At 41.4% G+C, this 6,708-nt stretch overlaps 2 long non-coding RNA genes across 2 annotated transcripts; both read left to right on the forward strand.

Annotated features, from left to right (window-relative positions):
- The first annotated feature begins 857 nt into the window (after positions 1–857).
- Positions 858–1,216, forward strand: LOC103640863 (uncharacterized). Its single transcript, XR_559895.2, has 3 exons — positions 858–910; positions 1,003–1,091; positions 1,172–1,216. It is a non-coding gene; the product is annotated as an uncharacterized lncRNA (long non-coding RNA).
- A 412-nt stretch (positions 1,217–1,628) lies between these two features.
- Positions 1,629–3,490, forward strand: LOC103640864 (uncharacterized). Its single transcript, XR_559896.3, has 3 exons — positions 1,629–2,217; positions 2,662–2,747; positions 3,172–3,490. It is a non-coding gene; the product is annotated as an uncharacterized lncRNA (long non-coding RNA).
- The last annotated feature ends 3,218 nt before the right edge of the window (positions 3,491–6,708 follow it).

Raw genomic sequence — 6,708 nt, forward strand, 5'->3', positions numbered from 1 at the left:
GATTTATTTTTCTTTTGATCCAAATATTTCTAAGGAGTGCTCTAATATTTATATTTATATTTATATAATACTTATTAACTTAAATAAAGGATAATTCATTTAAGAATCCCTTTTATTGAATCTTTATTATAAAACATTTTATTTTTAGGAGATGTGACTTCAAAAGTTTTGGAAGAAGAGATACAAAAATATTCTAACATCAAATCTTTGGAAAATTTTACATAATTCACAAAATGAGATTTTGAGGTGTTACAGAAATCGTTTGGGTTATGAGAAGCTCCACAAGTTGGTTTATGTCCACTACAATTTGAAATTACGCATCCAACATTTCGAGAATGACATGCAAAGTCTTCAAGAAATGCAAGTCTTCAAAGATACTGAGTTAGATCCATATAGTGTTATGATAGATTGTGCTATGTATGATGAAGGTAACCCAATCATGGATTGGTTGTGCAACTCAAGGAGTGAGTCTACGCCTATTCTTGATGAGTATGATGACAATGAGCTTGAATCCCCAATCCCATCTAGAGTTCTCATGATTGAGTTAGGAATGGATGTAGAAGTGACCGCATTGAAGAGGAAGCTTGATTTTAATGCAAGAGATGGTAAGAAGAAAAGAAAGGCAGGACTTGTGGATATTGAGGAAGAAATTGAGGACGATGTTGAGTCAGATTTTTTAGAAGGTAGCCCAATAAATGTTGAATTATGTGATAGCAGTTCAGATGATGACATGAGTATTCTATGCGAGTAATGAACTTGCAAGTTCTTTGATAATTTTAACAACATATAACTATTGTAATTTTTTATGGTCTCAAAGTAGGTGATGAGTTTGGTGACGAATGGGAATTTAGAGGACCTAGTGGTGGTGGAGCATGTGAAGTTGGACCTAGTGGTGATGGATCAAGGGATGGTGAGTGGGTTTTCCATTTAGACTGAACTATAACATATTGAATTACAAAAGGTAGATAGAAAACATGTTGAGACTTGTATTTATGTTTGTAGGTGCTATGCATGAGCAAGCAGCTCCAAATCCTCCACTTCGTCCAAGATCAACAAGGCTAAAGAAAGTCCCTGTGAAGGAACTTTATAAGGTTAGACAAACATCTAGTCTTTGTATATGAACATCGAATTACAATTTAGCGACTGACTATAAACATGTCAACATTCACAGTGACAAGTGATCAAAGCCTCTCCAAGGACTATGGAGGATTTCATTGTCATATTTTCAGCAAATGTCTTTGCCTTATTTTGGACTTTTGATTCATGTGTGAACTATGAATGGACTATGAAAGTGTGAAATTGTGAACTATGAATGTGTGACTGTGAACTATGAATGTGTTAAACTGTGAACTATGAATGTGTGAACTATGAATGTGCTAATGTGTTGTTTTATTTCTTTAAATGTCTAGATATAATCTACATGATATTCTAGATAAACTGGCATTTTTTTTCAAATTTGTGCCGAAAAAATTTACTTATCACGGATAGAAATCCGATAATCCGGTTTATCGTCAACCTCCGATATTTTTTCCCTATCGATAGAGTAAACCCTGTCGACCTGTGCTACCATTGATGCCAAATTCGTCGTGATGACAAATTATAAAAACCGTAACCTCCGTCGTACCCTCGTGGCAATCATTCAGTCAGCCATGTGGTGACGCGTCGCCGTGTGTCGCCGGCCTGCCTGCTGGTATGGTAGCTAGCAACACGGTGGCTGCGTCTCGTGGTCGTGGATCATCTGATCATGCATGCATGACAATGACATGATTCTTCCAGTGAGCCTCCAGAGAAGCCGCCTGCATGCCCACCTGTCTGCATTTCCGGCCGGTCTCCTTGTATCGATCGATTGATTGATGGTCCATATGCATGCATTATTATTCCTGTTGCTATACCATACCACCTTCTTCTCTTCTGCTCGCTAGCTCCCGCCATCAGCCCATCTCCATTTAAGCCGGAGCTCACAGCAGTGCGCGCGCATGAGTGCGTGGTCGTTAGATGTATATATATGTGCATGCATGAGCTGCTCGAGGCTTGCAAGAAGGTGGCAGATTTGATCGATGGCGATGCCGGTGGAGACGGCGGTGTGCATCGCGCGCAACGTGCTCTTGCTGCTGGACGCTTGGGTCTGGACGTGCGTGCTCGCCGCCGACGGCGCCGCGCGCCTCCTCCGGTCGGCCACGCACTGATCGATCGATCGTCCCCCGCCGCCGATTCACGGTGAGTGATCAGCTGGCTGTAGCTGCTGCTGTTATTTGCCTTCCTGTTGATTGATCAATATGGCTCGCTCGCTAGCTTCTTCGAAGTCACGGCGAGGTGGTGCTTTTATTTCTTTAAATTTAGGTCCTGTTTGGATAATATATATTAAAGGGTCTTAAAGGAATTTTCAATGAACAAACGACTCGGAGGAAAGGGAAATACTTCATTTTAACTACAAGCTAGCTAGTTATGTATATATATTCAGACATGATCGATCTGTACATGATGCAAATTTGAGTTTGTCATTGGAATGAAGGGTTAGTTGAGTTCTTTCTCAAGAAAAGGAAACCATCATAGTGTTTGTTGGAAACTTGGAATGGAGGGAATCATCATAGCGTTTAATTAATTGTTTCTATGTTTTTTTCATTCCTCTATTTAATTTATATTCTTTGTTTCATCAAACAGGCCGTATGTGTCTAGATGCAAAACGAAAGATATCATCTGCTCCACCCATATGACCTCGTGAGTCGATCGTCCTCGTAATAGTACAGGTGATGTACTTTTTCACAAGTATTTGGTTTCCATCTATAGTTTCCATTGCAACCAAAAAAAATCATTTTACATGTTGAATGGTCGTAAAGCCTATGCGCTAGCTGTTTGATCAATGATTTGCATTATGCTGTTCTATCTAATTAAACATGAATAGCGGCTCTACGCGTGCATAGAGATCACATGTGTTTGTCTCTTTGGTTAATGGTTAGGTGGCTGATTCCATTTTGGTTTTTCCATTTAATTTGATGATGTGGTATATATGGTGGTTGAGCATATAATTAATATTTTCCCTCAAGTAATAGGTGTTCAAATAATTGGCAATGTTAGTACAGAGCGTCAAGCAATTAACCTAGTAGTGTAAAGTAAAAAAGGATATCGAAGAATTATGTGGTAATTAATATTGATTTTTTTGTCCCATTTCAGGGCTCGTCAAGCATGTGTATAGCAACGTTAGATATATATTGAAGTCGTCCAGGATCGGAGATATACTCTCTTTTTTTCAATACAAGTAATGATTTTGAAACAGCTACTTGTTCACCTTTCTTTTATTTATCATCTTAGAGGATGACGACATTGATGTGAAGTAATATATGTAACAGAAACTAGCTAGCTGCAGCATTAATTGGGTATGAATTCCAATTTCTGCGCCAGTGTACCAATTTCTCGTGTTCAATGAAAAAATGTATGATGATTTGCGTTTGTCGTGAACCTGAAGGGGAAAAAAATTGTACCCTTGAATCTACGTATTTTCTGCTCAGATGTTGATACTTGACTTGGAGTGGCAGTGCACATTCTTTCTTTTTCTTTTGGTACAACGTCATTTTGTCCAAATGACACACCTAGTAAAAGTTCCAAATATTGCAAGTTTCTACTTTTTTTAACAAAACAAGACTGACGTTGATGAAAACTAAGCAATATCTAATTCGTAATTAAGCAAGATTTAAAAGAGATTAATATTGCAAACTTTGCAGGTCACTAATTTGAAGCCCTAGCAATTATCTAAATGAAAGTAACAACTAATGTTAACAATTTAATCTAGGATCAGAAGCTAGCCATAAAACTAATAAGTAAAGTGAGAGGAACGAGATTACCATATTAAACTTGCATAATCAACACTTAGATTATTATGTATACAAAGCGCTCTCCAAAAACACTAGAGAGTCCCTCTCAAGGTCTCCAAAAATCCTAATTTATTCTTTTCAATTATATCTGATCTAGTGCTTATCTCTTCTCTAATTCTCGTCTGATGAAAAAATGAACTCCATCTTCTATTTATAAGGAAAATCAATACCTATTGGGCCCGTCCCGTCCCGGTTCAACCGGGGCCGGCCTGCTTGGGCCATCTGCCTTGGCAAGCCTTCTTCAAGTTGCTGGCCACGTGGACCGCTCACCTCTACGCGCGCGGGCCGCCAGCTTAGCATCATCAGGTCGCTGCTAATGGGCCTCTTGCCCTGCGGGTCGCATGCGCCATTGGCCACAAGCTGGTCTGGCTCCAGGCAAGCCGCTTGCTCGGGTCGCACTCGCACCCAGCCTACCACACATGCTATAGATAGGGATCAAACGGACGGAAACAGACGGAAAAACTATTCCTCTTATTTTTGTATCCGTATTTTATTATCGGAAACAAGATCGAGTCTAGAATAGTCGGGAACAGAAATAAGAGCAGGATAAACGAAATTGCGAAAACGAACGCAAACGGAAATATTAATGGGAACTCATAATTTAATGCAAATAAATATGGTATTAATGTTTGACTAATAATTGATTGACAGGACAATAACATAAAACAAATAGATATAGAGACGCAACATTGTATTGTTGTTTGGTTGTTAATAGTGTATATTTAACTATATCCGATGTTGTTTAATACTTTAGACCACTTGTCATTGAAAAGAGTCGATGGTTACATAGCCACTTGTGTTATAATTTGTCACCTAAAGACACGAGGCTTTAATTTATATACTAATGCATATTAGGCTCGTCCTATATTTATCAAATACAGAATAAATACAGGTTCAATCCGGATAAAAACGGAATCCCGCAAAAACGGACGGAATAAACTCTCTTCCGTTTCCGTCCTCCGTCCTGTTTCCATATTTTTCCATAAATACGGAAACAGTCGGGTCAAATGTAGAAAACGGTACGGGTCGGGACGGAATTTTTCCCGTCCGTTTTCAACCCTAGCTAGAGACAACATTATATATGTCCAAATCGGTAGTGACGACATGCTTTTAGCATGTCATCACGAGCACGGTACGACCCGGTGGTTAACAGGCTCGGGATGGCACGACCCGTTATTGGTGCTGTGCTTACGCCGACACGACCAGGCTAGCACATAAAAAAGCTTGTTTTAAGCTTTTTTTGCTTATTTTCCTTCCCACCCCGATCAAAGCACGACAGGCTTTAACGGGCTACGGGTCGCCCGGCACGACGTGGCTATATTCATGCCATACATAGACCTAAGATGCGGCACGACCCGTCAACCTGACATACCCAAATGTGCCAGGCCGAAACGTGCCGAAGAGGACCATTTTCCCCTTTTTTTATTTTTCACATTTTTTAATGTCCCAATGAGACATCTGTCTCTACACATACAATTGCAACATGCAATAGTGTTTTAACCGAAACATACCGCTTGACATCTTCGACTAAGGACCTTTGTTCTTCACAAAACTTAGTTCCAAAACCTAATTTTGGTATCTTAGCTCATCCCTAAACTTAATACCAAAATTAGTTTCTGCCATCGCTGTCGGCCTTGATTCACCTTTGACCAACACCTGCACATCAACAATCCCTACAATAGAGTACGAGCATAAGTTCACGACTTGACTCAAGATCAATTCAAGCAACACCACTCCATCAAGTGTGATACATCAATATCAAAACACATTTGCACGCATGTGTTACATCCAAAATAACGTAAATCAATTTGGAATGCCAATGTCAATTCTAAAACAATGTCAAAAAAATAATATATAACTTTTTTATATCAATTTGGATAAAGACAAACTTTGCATCTCTTGACGTGATCTACAACGTAGTCAATGAAGCAGTAAGAAACATAACCTTAAGTAGTGGTATGGCCTCTCCACCCCCTCCCCATCACGCTCCACCTCCAGCCATCTCCAACCCCTCCCCTCCCAACACCATTCTCAACCATAGCCAAGGCCTCTCGCTGACTTCCACTCCGGACTCAGCGACCACCTCATCAACCTATCGGCGTTTCTCTCAAGGCGACGAATCTTTCAGCTACCAGGCTCGACAAGGTGGATGTTCAAAGACCCAACGCTGGAGTGACGTCTCCTCGTCTGGTGGTTCGTCTCGTGAGCTTTGCTCCTTTAAAGATGCCCTCGTATCTGGCTCCAGGCGCCTCCCTACCCCAATCCAGGCTCCTTCTCATGCCACGACAAGCTCAAGAGCCCCAGAGGCTGTGAAGGAAAGGGAGAAGGAGAAGGTTGGTGAATCCTTGGTGGTGCAGAATCAGTCGGTGGGATCACAACGGGACGAGTTTGGCTGGCAGGTGGTTGAGCGAAGGAAGAAGACCCAACGTGTGCATCTTCCTCGTTGAGGGTCCCTTGTGGATCTCCGAGGCAGGTACTTCAACTGCTTTTCCTCCTCCCATCTAGCTGCGGTGTGTCGTCATCCTACCCGATGCTTTCGATGCTTTGAGTTCGGGCATCAGGTGAGCTCTTGCCCTACAAGACCTATGGCGCGTACGAAGCAGTTTGGCGGATTGAAGCACGAAACGAAGGTAGACAAAATTCTTGTCTGGCAGCGTTTGACTAGGATGGTGGGGGATGTTCCTCTAAGGAAGGATGGTCAGGGCTCAAGGCCAAGGAAGTCAGTCTAGAAAAGAATCTCCCCATTGCAGGAGGGTGGGAAGCCGGAATGTGTACCTACTGCATCTGTTCAAGGTGCTAGCGTTGGAGGCCATGAAGGCTTACGATGCAAGCGAAAGAG

The sequence above is a fragment of the Zea mays genome, chromosome 10 (genome assembly GCF_902167145.1).
Source record: "Zea mays cultivar B73 chromosome 10, Zm-B73-REFERENCE-NAM-5.0, whole genome shotgun sequence".
NCBI lineage: Eukaryota > Viridiplantae > Streptophyta > Magnoliopsida > Poales > Poaceae > Zea > Zea mays.